Consider the following 15,005-nt stretch of genomic DNA (forward strand, 5'->3'; position numbering starts at 1 on the left):
AGGCACAATCAGGACACACTTAGGGATAATGTTACACTTCCAAAAATTAACACTGTTGGATGAAAGCCCCAGCTTCCCAGTTTTAGTTCATTTTAGAAAAAAAAATCTACAATACATAAATATATTCCCACTGTAAAAAAATAAAAAACAAAAGCCAAACAATCAATAAGTATGAGGAATAAAATGAGAATGTTGACCATTATGCCTCCATCCACCCTGAACCCACAGCTTCCAGTGGTAACCATGATCAATAGAGTAGATATACCTCCTCCCAAGCTTTTTCCTTTGTAATAAATGCATATATATATACACACAAACATGTTTCATTTGGAAAATATTGTGTTTCCACACAAATGGTGTCACAATATGTGCATTGTCTGCAAACTAGCTTTGCTTATTTTATTCACTTAACAATAGGTTTGGGGAGTGGGACTTGGGGAGAAATAGGTTTGGAAAATTTTGCCAAGTCTGTGCACACTTATACTGACGTTATTCTTCATGAATGACCAAAGTGTTTCCCATGGTGTGGTGCTACCATAATAATTTATTTAACCTTGTCCTTCTGAATGGACATTTGGGTTGTCATGGGGGCAAGCTCTAAGATGACCCCCTCCCCATGATCTCTACCTCCTGGTATTCATGCCCCTGTGAAATCCCTTGCCCTTGAGAGTGGGCTGGCCTCATGACTTTCTTCTAATCAATAGAATGGAGCAAAAGTGATAAGATGTCACTACTGTGACTAGAGTACAAGACATTGTAACTTGCCTCTTGCTAACAGACTCTTCTCTTGCTGGTTTACAGAAGGGCCCATGTGGCAAGGAACTAAGGGCAGTCTCTGGCCAAAAGCCCACAAGTAACTGAATTCTGCCAATAACCATGAGTTTGGAAGTGGATTCTTCCCCATTCGAGTCTCAGATGAGTCCCCAGCCCTGGCCAACATCTTGATGTGCTGTGAGAGACCATTAAGCAGAGGACCCAGCTAAGCTCTGCCCAGATGCTCAATCCACAGAAAAAGATACTAAGTGTGTGTTGTTTTAAGCTGCTACATTTGCAGTGGTTTGATATGTAGCAATAGATAACTGATACTGCTATTAATTGCTTTCTATTACAATCAACTGGAATAACTGCCCTTGTGCATACAATCAGGGATGTATTTTGGGATCAATTCCCAGACCTGAGATTGTTCAGTCTAAGGGTAAGGATATTTAATGTGGAAAAATAACACTAAATTGTCCTCCAAAAATATTATCAAGTGACAATCATGCAAACAGTATGAAAGTTCCTACTTCTCTCCATGTTCTTGCCAAATGAAGTGTCATTGATCATTGAAAAAATATCAGTTTGAGAAAAATCAGTACTGCATTGCTTTGATTGCATTTTCCTGATCACTTATCAGGGTGAGCATCTTTTTAACGAATCCCTTGGCCATTTATTTTCCTCTTTCTTCTGAGACTTCTCTCTTGATATTTTTAGCTTTTATCCTATTTTAATTGGATTTCAATTGGATTGAACAACTAGAATGATAGAATGATATCTGGGGGGCACACAATGGCCATTGGTGATGCTGCTGTTGATTACCCAAAGTGCTATCCCATTTCTTCCTGTGTATTTACTACTATTTCTCTTGCAATTAATAAGCAATTTATAGGAAGATTCTTTGAGACCATTCAAATATCCTGCACCTAATTAAAATATCCCCCTGGATTTAGCAGCCTTTGATGATTCTTGCCTGAACAAAACTTTATTATGGTAGATGTAAAATGAAGATTTTCATTTCTAGCACTTCTTCCACATTTACCAGCTACATTCAGCCTTCTTGTGGATAAGACTCTCCCCTTTCTCCCAATTGTTTATTGTTTTTATTAGTATGGACTCAACGATTTCCTGTTCTTCTCAATGGCCTATAATTTATTACTATCTTTAATTATATTAGTGCTCAAATTTTCCCAGTTTGGCCAGTGGGATCCCCTCCAAGTTGGCTATTATTTCCTTGTGACATACCACTTTTTCTTTCTTTCTCTTTCTTTTTCTTTCCTTTTAAAACTCACTTCTTTACTTCCTGCTCCAACCCTGGAATCAGCCATTTCTCTGAAAAACTGTGGTTCTTTCAAGTGGACAAAGGTATTAGATACCAAAATTTGGGCACAAGATATGCACTTTAACAAGGACCCACTTTAAGTGCAGTTTAGTGAATTTGAATGAATGCATGAACTTCTGTAACTACTACCACAATCAAGATATAGAGTTTCTGTCACCTATCAAAGCCTCCTTTTCTTGCTTGCTCATATGCAATTACCTCTGTCCAAAATGACCCTTTTCCTTTCCTCTACACACTCGGCAAAGCCATGATTGAGCATTTATTCCTTCTTAGATTTTTGTTCCATTTTCCTCAGCAAAGGTTCTTGGTTTCCTCTTCTTCATGCTCACAAAATAGAGAGTAAAAGTGCTTGCTCAACAGTTCTTCAACTGCTCTAATAAAGATTGATTCTCTTACTAGTTTTGAGTCCTTGGGAGTTAATCAGCCTCTCTCTGTCCATTGATTTTCCATCTGTAAAATGGGTCACTCTTGAACTGGTCCCATATCCAACACATGTAAACCTGTCAATGTACCTCCAAAATATCTCTTGGATCTTTGCCCTTCTGGACAGCTCCACAGCCACCACTCCAGTACCTCTCTTTTGAAAATCTGTCTGTCTCCCAAATTCCACCTTTGGGCTCATTCTAATGGATTCTCTACAACACAGCCAAAGTCATCTTAAGAAATGCCCATCATTTCTTGATTGAAAACTCTTAATGGGTTAGGTATAGAACGAAAGTTCCTCAATATAACAAAAGACATTTATGAAAAACCCATAGCTAACATCATAATCAACAGGGAAAAACTGAAATCTTTTCCACAAAGATCCAGCACAAGGAAGGGACGCTCACTCTTGCCACTTCTATTCAACATATTACTAGAAGTATTAGCAAGAGTAACCAGACAGGAGGAAGAAATAAAAGCATCTAAATTAGAAAGGAAGAAGAAAAATGGTCTCTATTTGCAGATGGCATAATCCTATATGTAGAAAACCCAAAGAGTTTACAAAAAAACTGTGAGAACTGATAACTAAATTCAGTAAAGTTACAGGATACAAAATTGGCATACAAAAATTAGTAGCATTTTATACACAAATAACAGCAATGCTAAGAATAAATTTTTTTAAATCTTATTTATGATAGCATAAAAAAGTGGAAATAGATTTAACCAAGAAGGTGAAAGATTTGGCACTGAAAACTATAAAACCTTGATTTAAAAAGTTGAGGACAACACAAATAAATAGAAAGATATTCTGTATTTATGGATTGGAAAAATTAATATTGTTTAAATATCCATAGTACCCAAAACAATATACAGATTCAACACAATCCCTATCAAAATTCCAATGGCATTCTTCATAGAAATAGAAAAAAATCTTAAAATCCATATAGAATCATTAAAAAAATAGCTAAAGAAGTACTGAAGAAGAACAAAATTGGAAGGATCACATTTCCTGATTTATAATTATATCACAAAGCTATAGAAAGCAAAACAGCATGATAATATCATAAAAACAGATATATAGACCAGTGGATCAGAATAGAGAGCACAGAAATAAATCCAAACATATATGGCCAACTAATTTTTGACCAGGACACTAAGAGGACACAATGGGGAAATGATAGTCTCTTCAATAAATGCTGCTGGAAAAACTGGATTTCCATTGCAAAGGAATGGAATTAAACCCTTATATTACACCATATACATAAACCAACTCAAAATGGATTAAAGACCTAAATGTAAGACTTGAAACCATAAAACTCTTAGAAGAGAATATAGGGGAAAAGCTCCTTGGCCCTGGCAATACTTTTTTTGATATTGCACCAAAAGCCCAGGCTACCAAAGCAAAAATAAATAAACGGGACTATATCAAACTAAAAAGCTCTGCACAGCAAAGAAAACAATCAACAAAGTAAAAAGGCAAGCTACATCTAGGGAAAAAATATTTTCACAATTCATATCTGATAAGGAGTTATTAATGATTGGTGCAAATGGATCCCAAATTGATTCATTTAATCCATTTGGATATTTAATAATATCCAAAATTTGTACAGAACTCTTATAACTCAATAGCAGAAAAAATAAACCTGATTAAAAAATAGGAAAAGGTCCTGACGGATACTTTTCCAAAGAAGACATAAAAGCAATCAACAGGTATATGAAAAGACACTCTCAACATCATTAATCATTGGAAAAATGCAAATGAAGACCACCATGAGATATCACCTCACACGTTAGTATGGCTATTATTAAAAACACAAGAGAGGCTGGGCATGGTGGCTCATGCCTGTAATCCCAGAACTTTGAGAGGCCGAGGCAGGCAGATCACAAGGTCAGGAGTTTGAGACCACCCTGGCCAACACAGTGAAACTCCATATCTACTAAAAAAGAATACAAAAAATTAGCTGGGCGTAGTGGTGGGCACCTGTAATCCCAGCTACTTGAGAGGCTGAGGCAGGAGAATCGCTTGAACCTTGGAGGCAGAGGTTGCAGTGAGCCAAGATTGCACCACTGCGCTCCAGCTTGGGAGACGACAGCGAGACTCTGTCTCAAAAAAAAAAAAAAAAAAAAAAAAAGAGGAAATTCTGCTGTTTGCAACACATAGATGGACCTGGAGGAGATTATGGCAAGTGAAAGATGCTGGCACTGAAAGAAAAATATTGCATCATGATCTCACATATATGTGGAATCATAAGAAAAAAAGAGAAAAAAGTCAAATGTGTAGAGAATAAGACAGTGGTTACTGAGGTTGGGGGCAGGACAGAGGAAATGAGGAGAGGTAGATCAAAGAATACAAAGAAGCAGATATACAGGATCAGTGAGTCTAGATATTGAATGTACAACATGAAGACTATAGTTAATAAAATTATAGTGATTATGGATTTTTGTTAAGTAGATTTTAGCTGCTCTTTTCACAAAAAAAGCAGCCATGTGAGATGATATATGTTTGTTTATTTCACTGTAGTAACCATTTTACTATCAATACATATCCCGTATTATATTGTGAACCTCAAATATACACAAATATTTATTTAAAAAAAAATAAAGAAGGCTGGGTGCAGTGGCTCACATCTGTAATCCCAGCACTTTGGGAGGCTGAAGCAGGTGGATCATGAGGTCAGGAGATGGAGACCATCCTAGCCAACATGGTGAAATCCCATCTCTACTAAAAATACAAAAATTAGCTAGGCGTGGTGGTGTGCACCTGTAATCCCAGCTACTCGGGAGGCTGAAGAATGAGAAATCACTTGAACCCAGGAGGTGGAGGTTGCAGTGAGCTGAGATCACGCCACTGCACTCCAGCCTGGTGACAGAGCAAGACTCCGTCTCAAAAAAAGAAAAAAAAAAGAAAAAAGAAGAATAAATACCAATCAGTGCCATGACCCGTCAGCTGCTACACACTCAGTGGCTCCTCAGCACCGTGGTGAGGATACCCTCCATCCCTCCCCACATGGCTCGTAAGGAAGTACCTTCTGGAACTGACCTCTCCTTGCACACGTCACACTGTACTCCCCCGACTTGCTTTCCAATTCTCCATGCACCATCCTGCCCTCTCTTGCTGGAATAGTTTCCCTATCTCACCTAGACCTTCCTATGATTCCATACGCAGAGAGGCTTCCACTGGCTTCCCTGATGAAGTCAAATCCCCCCACCGTGCACTCCTCTAGCTTTTGTCACATTTTTTTGGTTGCACTCACTATAGTTGTACCTCTCTTTGGTATTTTTGTGATATACTTGATAAATGTCTGTCTCCCTAACTGGAATCTAATCTCTCAACAGTGGGCGCTGTTTTCCCAGGACTGACACTCAGTGGGCATTAACTGAAAGAATGAATACCCCATAGGGTTGGTGTTGGGATGAATGAGGTAACACACGGCCTGGCCTGAAACAGAACAACACATGGAAAAGCAATGCCAGAGGCAGGAATTTTTATACATAGTTTCATCACTCTAATTACCATTTTCTATCGTGAGTTCTCCTTTAGCAGTCTGTCTTCTCTACCATTCCAAAGATGCATTGAAGGTGGGGACTAAGTCACACTCTTCTCATTTCTCCACCACCTGGTACAGTGTCTATGCTTAGTAAGGGTTCAATAAGTGTGTGGTGAAATCAGTAAGTAACTAATGAACGAATGAATTTATTTAACCTCTACATGCTTCTGTTACCCCATCTGTGAGAAGGGGAAAATATAAGCACCTAACTCATGGGCTAGTTGGGAGGGAAATATTAACTTGGATTGATATTTGCAATTGTACATTCTCTTTTAAATAAATATGCAATGCATTGGGCAAATGTAAGGGATTTGGGTTATCAGGCCTACTACACAAGAATCACGTGCAGGGTAGAGGGGAGTTTGTGGAGGGGTCATTTCTCTCTTCACACACACAAGACATCATCTGTCTCTATTTAGAAAACCCTGAAGTGCTCATCATATACCTCTCTTAAGTTCATATCACATTTCTCTAACCACACTTTACATATTTTGTATTAGCTATGGGATAGAATATATTTTCCCTTACATTGCTCTCCACTGCTCTTTAAAGACATTGCTATTCCCTCTTGTTCATTTAATCAAACCTTCATTGGATTGTGCAATATTCAAAGCAAACCAGATCTGAAAATGCTCAATTTGGAATTTTTTCCCAGTTATTGATGATTATTTGTTCTGACGATATATATATGGTTTTTTACCTCATCCCTAATAACTCCACAAACCTAATACATGCCCTTCTCAAAACCTCAATATACATGAAAACAAAGCTCTATCAATTCTCTGACTTCAAATAAAAATCTGACAAATGCCACATCTTCCCAACAGGCCTGGTGATCGACATTTGAACAATTTAGTCACACTGGTCATTTAGCATTGTGACAGTCACAATGTCTGGTCACTTGCATCTAAGAGGTTTGCCTCTGAAGACGCAGTGTTATTTAATGTGCCTGGTATAAAACAGTGAGACCTATCAGTGACTATCTTCTTGGGCTGATCATTCTAGTTTTGAATTAGAAATTTAAGGATGGCAGCTGTCTATTTAGTATTCAGCTCATAGTTATGAAATCATCGACATTTTCCATTTAAATTTTATTGGTGAGAATCTTGTGTAGGAAACTGAATCATGCTTTCATTTCCTTACATCCCAGGACACAATGCTTTTTCTTCAAAAGTAAATAGGGCACTGTCTTGGGCTTTTTCTGAATTTCTTGTCAAGGAAAAAACCCTTTTCTTGAGGGCCAGCATTCATCATTTGTGCCTGTTTTTTACTCTGACTGAAAAAGAAAATGATTCAGTCTTCCAACTGGCTATTCTCTGGTTGCTTTAATTCATGGGAAGCCAAGAAGGAGAAATTGGTAGGTTCAACAGTGTTGGACAAGGATAAACAGAATCATATCACATTAACTGTAATTTACAGCATTTCAACACATCCCTGCTTCTGCCAAAGCTGGCACAGATCAGCCCCCATTGGAAAAAAGAGAGAACAGGGTGGGGCTTGGAGGTATCGAACAGAGAATCTAAATTTCTATTTTCTAAGCAGGAGTTTGAGAACTAGAGCCCCATCAGCACTTTCTTGAATATTTTGCTCATTCATGCTATAAAAATAAATAACACAAAATATTTTCTGGACTTAGCCTAGTCTGTTGCTAAAACCAAAGCCAGCCTGCTTTCAAACAGACTCACCGTTTCACAAGCATGGACATTTTCAGGCTGGCAGGCGGCCACTGGAGGAGTTATTGAAATTCAATTCAAAATGATGTACTCTCTGGAAAATGCCCATTTATGAGCATTCAAAGGGATGAAGAATTTCACAGGAAGATGACAGCAATGACAACTTCTAGGACCGACCAGTGTTGCCTGGAGATGATTACCCCTGAAACACACACGTGCTCTGAGAGTTTTGCTGGAGAGTCTTCTAAAGGCTGGGACTGTTTGTGTTCAGATGGAATCTCTGTATATGAAGCTATTTATTACAAGCTGAGAAAACAAATATATGCAACAGGGGATTGGTGGAATTTGTAGCTGAAATACCCATAGTGGGGTCAACATCATAGATCCCAAAAAGATCAGAGCCCAGGGCTGAGAGGACCATTTTCTAACCTGAGGGCTCCCAAACACATTCAGAGATGGAACATCTGGAAGTTATGTTCTCTCTGTAGAACCCCACCAAACACTGATAGCAATTTTTTTCCCAGCAGATAACCAAGGAACAATTTTTCTAGCTAAAACTATGGCTGTCGTGGGTATGCCATTTAACAACTCAACCCTAAATATTGTACTTTTTAAAAACTGTCTTTCTGTCCTATAAGAATGAAATCATCTCTATGAGGACAGTGACTTCATCTTACTGCTGCCTTCCCGGATGGAGCCTGCACAAGCATCCTCAGAGGCAACATGTGGTCCAAATGAATACACCTGGTCATTTCAGAGTTCTTCCAAAAAATTCATCTGCCACTACTAAATCTGTTAGTGACCTAGGTAGACAGCAGCACACATTTCAGAAGGAAATTATGGGCAAGAAGAATGCTCAGTAGTTAAGAAAAGTCCAATCCACAACATCATTTCATCCTCTCCATTTGGAGAAGACCCCCATTATAACAGTTTAAAGGTGGTGATTCCTTCAGCATTTCTGAGGTCTACCTCTATTGAACAATAGCAATTGGTAAAAACGAAGTTGAGAACTACTGGCCTAACCTATCCTGACATTGCTGAGAATTTATGCTTAGAACGCAAGTCAGATTAGAAGACCTCATCCTCAGCTTGACCAGCTAATGTTAATTAGTGATCATAGAATAAAGTTATTGCATGAAGTGATTCCATATCATTGTGCAATGTCCTGAAGTCAGGGATGTCCAATTTCCACTTCCACAGAGGAGTCAGTACAGTCTGTGTTTTTGCGGGGTTAGGGGAACATCATTCGTTTGATAAATAGTCACTCATGGCCTTCCTATGTGCTAGGTACTGTCCTGGGTCCTGGGTAGATAATAGTGAATAAAACCAAGCTCCTGCCCTCCTGGAGATTATTTTATTCTCATGGAAGAGAAACATGGTTAAAAACAAAAGTATAATAGAAGATCAGTTAGTGCTAAGAGCTGTAAAGAAAAATAAATTAAGGTGAGGAGACAGAGGGGAAGGCAGTGATGATATTCAAGAAGGTTTCTCTGGAGAGGGAACATTTGAACCAATACTTGAATTAAATAAAAGCAGACACTAAGTGATAATAGAGGTGACTAACATCTGTCAAGACCCCAAAGGACTTTTTGGTCTGAAGTAGGATCACATGATGACGTAAAAACAATCAGACAAGGACATTTGTTGCACAACTATACTTGAGTGCTGAAAATAATTGGAAACATGTTGCTTCTTCCACTAGGCTGTCAGAAATTTAGTGAGGTACACAGAAAAGTAGAAGGTTTAAGGACATATAATTACAGCAAATTCTGAAATATCCAATCCTGCCTGGTCATAATAAAAATCTATGGAGAAGTTACTACGTGAGACCCAAGTATATATTTGCAAGAAGTCTTTATCCTTAATTCCTATCTTAGTCTGTTCAGGCTGCTATACCAAAAATACCATAAACTGTGTGGCTTAAAAACAACAGAAATTTTTTTTCTCACAGTTCTCAAGACTGGGAAGTCCAAGATCAAGCAATCGAGAGATTGTGTCTGCAGAGGGCCTGCTGGCTGGTTCATAGATGACAGCCTTCTCACTGTGTCCTCACAAGGCAAGGGGCAAGGGACCACTCCAGGTCCCTTTTATAAGGGCACTAATTCTATTCATGAGGGCTCCACTCTTGTGATCTAATCACCTTGCAAAGTTCCCACCTCTAAATACCATCACATGGAGAAACAGGTTTTCACAAATGAATTAGGGGCAGGGGTTGCATAAACATTTAACCTATAGCAACTACTAAATATTATTTGTTGAATTATTTTCCATAGTCAACATAAAAATGGAGACAATATGAGTTCCAGCCGAAAAAGTGCCAACTTTGAGGAGAGAGACGTAACAGGCAAAACCTTGGTTCTGCAATGGCCCAGCATGTCATCTTGCACATATTGTCTCCCTGTGTATTTTTCACATTTGAAACATGAAAATGGTCACATCTGGTCTGTAGAGTTGTGGGGAAAATTATTGATGATAATGTTTATAAAGGCCTGTCCTACCCCACTGGCGGTGGAGAGGTAGTAATATATAGAATATTATACAGAAAATCAGAAAGGGAAAATACTTCGTCCCAAAAGAAAAGAAAAGTACCTAAGGATAATTTTTCTCCACCCTCCCCAGAATCACTGTCTATAAATCTTAACTCATCAGCACTAATGCCCACAGTCCAGTCTACTCATAGATTGGGTATATGTGTTACAGAGCTCTTTTTAGGAGTATATATATTGTTTAAACTTCTATTTCAAAAATGAAGTCTGTGCACATAGTCTCTTAAAACTGTGGTACTTCTGCATTGGTAGACAAAACCAACTCAAACAAATTGATGACAACTCCAACCTGAATTACTGATGTTTTATAATCCACAGATGATTTTAAGAGTTTAGCCTTATGAACAAACTTTCTAACTAGAACAACCTAGTGCTATCTAGGGGAGGATGAGATTAATTAGTACAAACAAATGGATGTAAAACAATTATTTTTTCAGCTAAACATTTATCCTCCATGCATTCATCTACACATCTATCCAACCAACAGACATTTATTAAGTGCCATGTGTCAGACATTGGTTTACATGGTTGGGATTCAGCAGTAAAACAGACAACATTGCTGCTGACCTCATGATGCGTATATTCTAGTTCATAATACAGATCAACACAAATAAACAGATAAATTTATAAATAATTTGTGTGCTGACAAGTGTTATGAAGAAATGAATGCATACTTAGGATAGGTGAACACGTGATAGCTTAGGGGAGGTAGGGTGGTCAGGGATCACTTCTCTGAGGATGTGAAATGTGAGTCAAGACACAGATGGAATGAAAAAGTGAATCATGTAAAGATCTGGGAGAAAAGCATTCTAGGCAGAGGCAACAGCAAGTGCCAGGGCTCTGAGGCAAGAGTGAGCTAGACATTTTCCAAGCCTTGCAAGAGGGCCAGCACAGCTGGAGCAGACGGCAAGGTGGAGAGTAGTCAGAAACGAGATTGAAGAGAGGCAGGGCCAGATCACCTAGGGCCTCAAAGGCTATATAAGAGTTTTCTAGTCGATTCTAAGTGTGATGAGAAGCCTTTGAATTTTATTTGTTTATTTGTTTTCTTGTAAAAGAGTGATTTGATCCTATTTTCTTTTTAAAAAAGAGTTTAATTGTTATGGGAGAATTACAACTCTGCTCTATCGTAGGAGATAGCAGGTTCTGGAGATGCAGAGGGGAGAAGAGGAAAAAAATCAGATCGACCCATTAGGAAGTTACTACAATAGTGACCCTAAAAGAAATGGCAGAAGCTTAGACCAGGGCAGCAGTAAGCAGGAGCTGTAAGAAGCAGTCAGATTAGGACCTATTTTAAAGTAGAAGGAACAGACCTCCTAGTGGAGTAGATGTGAGTGTGAAGGAAAGAGAAGTTTGAGGCACACTTAATGTTTTCAGCCTAATGAGCACCTGGGGTACATTTACTGAGATGGGAAGACAAGAAAGCAGCAGATTTGAAGGGAAAATCAAGAATTCTTTTTGGGGTGTGCTCATTTGAGATGCTAATTACACATCTAGATAGAGATGTTCAGCAGTCAGATGGAAGTGAAACAAATATCCATGATTTGCTGCTGAGGAGTTCAATGTCAAAAATTCCAGGAGTAAGCACTCAGTAAATGTGGTTCTCTTATCTCTTATCACTTAAACTTCGGGAAATACTTCGTTTTCTTCTCTCAAGAAATAAATTCTTACCAACTTGACTGAGTGAATATACCTAGAATTCTACACTTCCAAATTATTGAATATACATTCTTTTTAAAGAGTATATGGAACATTTACCAAAATAGACCATATACTGGAGCAAAGAAGTCTCAACAATTTTCAAAGGAGAATTTTTTTTCAACTCCGTGGAATTAAACTAGAAATCAATAATAAAAAGATAACTAGAAAATGTCCAAATGCTTGGAAATTAAGCAACACACTTCTACCTCACCTATGAGTCATACTCGTAGGTTAATTAAGTTAATTAAAGAGTTAATTAAGATGTTAATCAAAGAGTTAATTAAAATGGAAATTAGAAAATATTTTGAATGGAATAATAGTGAAAATATATCAAAATGTGTGGGATGAAGCTCAAGCAGTAGTTAGAGGCAAACTTGTAGCTTTCAATGCATATATTAGAAAAGACTGAAAATAAGTGCTCTAAGTTTCCATTTCAATAAACTATAAACAGATTAACACATTAAACTCAAAGGAAATAAATGATGTAAATTTGAGCAGAAAGCAAGGAGAAAACAGACATTTAATGGGGAAACCTAACAAAGCCAAGAGTTGATTTTTTGGAAAGATGAGTAAGTTGATAAATTCCTAGCAAACCTGATTAAGAGAGACAGGGAGAAAGAGATGGGGAGAGGGAGAGAAAGAGATGGGGAGAGGGAGAGAAAGAGATGGGGAGAGGGAGAGAAAGAGATGGGGAGAGGGAGAGAAAGAGTTGGGGAGAGGGAGAGAAAGAGAGAGAAAAAGAGAGAACATAAGTTACCAATATCAGATTTTAAAAGGCCACATCACTATAGATCATATAGACATTAAAATGATTATAATGGGCTATTTCAAAAAACTTTGCCAATAAATTCAACAGCTTGGATGAAATAGGTAAATCCCTTGTAAAACACAATTTATTAACACTAAAACAAAAAGAAATAAGAAATCTGTTAAAAAATGGAATATTTAATTAAAAACCTTTCCACAAAGGAAAATTCAGGCCCAGATTGTTTTGTGAGTGAAATCTTCCAAACATTTAAGAAGGAACAATAGCAAACTTAAATAAATTCTTTTGGAGTTTAGAGAAAGAAAATGTTTTTAAACTCATTTTATGAGGTCAGCATAACCCTGACACCAAAACATGATAAAGCCCTTCCAAGAAAAGAAAACTACAGGCCAATCTCACTCATAAATATACATACACATATATATGTATGTGCATATATATAAAAGAATTTGTTTTAAAAATCAAATATGCCTTTGCTTCAGTCTATTTTGTTCAGTCAGACTAACTTTTAAGTATATTTGAGACACTTTGATGGCCCTAGAAAACATTCCGGGATTGGAAATTTTGCAAACTGCAATCTTGAATTAGAAAGTACGTGTCTATAGTTCACCTGATGCCCCCAAAGAATATATTTGTGTCCCTACAACAAAATTAATTATAATTCCTCTTTTGGGGACAAACTCATCTTTTGGTTCATTTAAAAAATAATTAAAATGAACAAAGTCCAATAACATCAGCCAAGCTTACCACAACTCATTAGCATGACAAATATCTGCTGACATAACTGATGATAACATTGAGATCATTTCTTATTGTCTTCTTATGATGAGTGGTGAATGAAAGCAGGCACACAATCACATATTAGGACATACTTGTACATAAGACTTTTGTAACCACTTGGCACCAAATCATAGTGATGAAGAGCTGTGATTTTATTAAACAACAAACAGCAATTCACTGCTTCAAGTTAATTTTATATAATAAACTATTACATAAAAAGATAGTGGTTTAATATTTTGTTCTCATAAATATTTTCAAATGTCTTCATGTGTCATTTTATTAATCTCAGTACCCCTGAAATACAATCACCTGATCTGGCCATTTTGGAACACACACCAGTGGGGCTAAACTATCAGCAAGATATCTAAGCAATCCACATGGCTGATTTATTTATTAAATTGACTGGGTGTTTCGTAAGTGCTTACAAACCAGTCAGCTGCAGTGGCTGCAGAGCAATGATTCTCAAAGTGTGGTGCCCAGACCAGCAGCATGAACTTCACCTGGGAACTTGTTAGAAATTCAAGTTCTCTAATTCCAGTTCAGACCCATTAAATGAGAAACAAAAACACAGCCATCTGTACTTCAATGAGCTCTCCACGGAGTTCTGAAACCTGCCCCCTTCATGTATGAGAATTGGCAACAGATCCACTGAAGATCCTATGGTTAAATGGTTATCAATGTTATCTATCTATCTACCTATCTATCTTCTTGCAATACATACACCATTCAGTGCTCACATATATAATAACATCTTCCTCTAAGAAACAGTTTTCAACGAAAGAAAAGGAAAATGTTATGGAGAAATTAAAGGTCACAATAATTTGAAAATCACTTTAAATATTGATAGGAGATCAGTAACTGTCATTCAGTTTTGGCAATGGCATAGATAAAATTGTTTATGGACTTCGGCCTAATTTCCAGACACTTTAACTCCTCTCTTTTCTCACTCAAGAGTCCTTACCGGAATTATAAGTGAATGGGAGGATGCTACTTTCACCACCATGATTGACATGTGGGATGTATAGATTGATTAAAAGAATAGGCTCTGGAGCCTGAGTTTGAAGTATACCTCCTCCTTATTCCCAGTGAGACCTTGGGCAAGTCTCTTAACCTTTCCGTGCCTCAATTTCCTCATAATTCCTCATAACTACTCCTACCTCATGGGGTTGTGAGGATTAAACAACAGGATATACATCTAACATTATTCAGCTAGAGCTTGGCACATACTAAATCCTCCATGTTAGCAATTATTATCACTAGCTTTAATACTATCAGACCAAACAAAAGTAATCCACTCATAAATTACATTTGATAACTGATGACCCAGACTGAGCCCTCTGAGTTTCTGAGTGACAAACTCAAGAGCTGGATTAGTCAAAAAGGCTGGAATTTACTGGTCTACTTTCCCAAATGATGGAAATAGGAGCATGAATTGTCCTCAAGGATGACTGCAACCAGGGACTCAAATACACT

The 15,005-nt window shown here is 37.6% G+C and overlaps 2 long non-coding RNA genes across 2 annotated transcripts in view; one reads left to right on the top strand and one right to left on the bottom strand.

Moving 5' to 3' along the window:
- LOC129532725 (uncharacterized) overlaps positions 1 to 2,494 on the top strand; it is a 54,366-nt gene extending 51,872 nt beyond the window's left edge. The window contains exon 4 of the long non-coding RNA XR_008678605.2: positions 802 to 2,494. This is a non-coding gene — a long non-coding RNA (uncharacterized lncRNA). The remainder of the gene's footprint in view (positions 1 to 801) is intronic.
- The window catches only part of LOC129532723 (uncharacterized), a 309,267-nt gene that overhangs the window by 154,465 nt on the left and 139,797 nt on the right, over positions 1 to 15,005 (bottom strand). The gene's annotated exons all lie outside the window — the stretch shown is intronic.

Source organism: Gorilla gorilla, chromosome 2, assembly GCF_029281585.2.
Source record: "Gorilla gorilla gorilla isolate KB3781 chromosome 2, NHGRI_mGorGor1-v2.1_pri, whole genome shotgun sequence".
NCBI classification, from domain to species: Eukaryota; Metazoa; Chordata; class Mammalia; order Primates; family Hominidae; genus Gorilla; species Gorilla gorilla.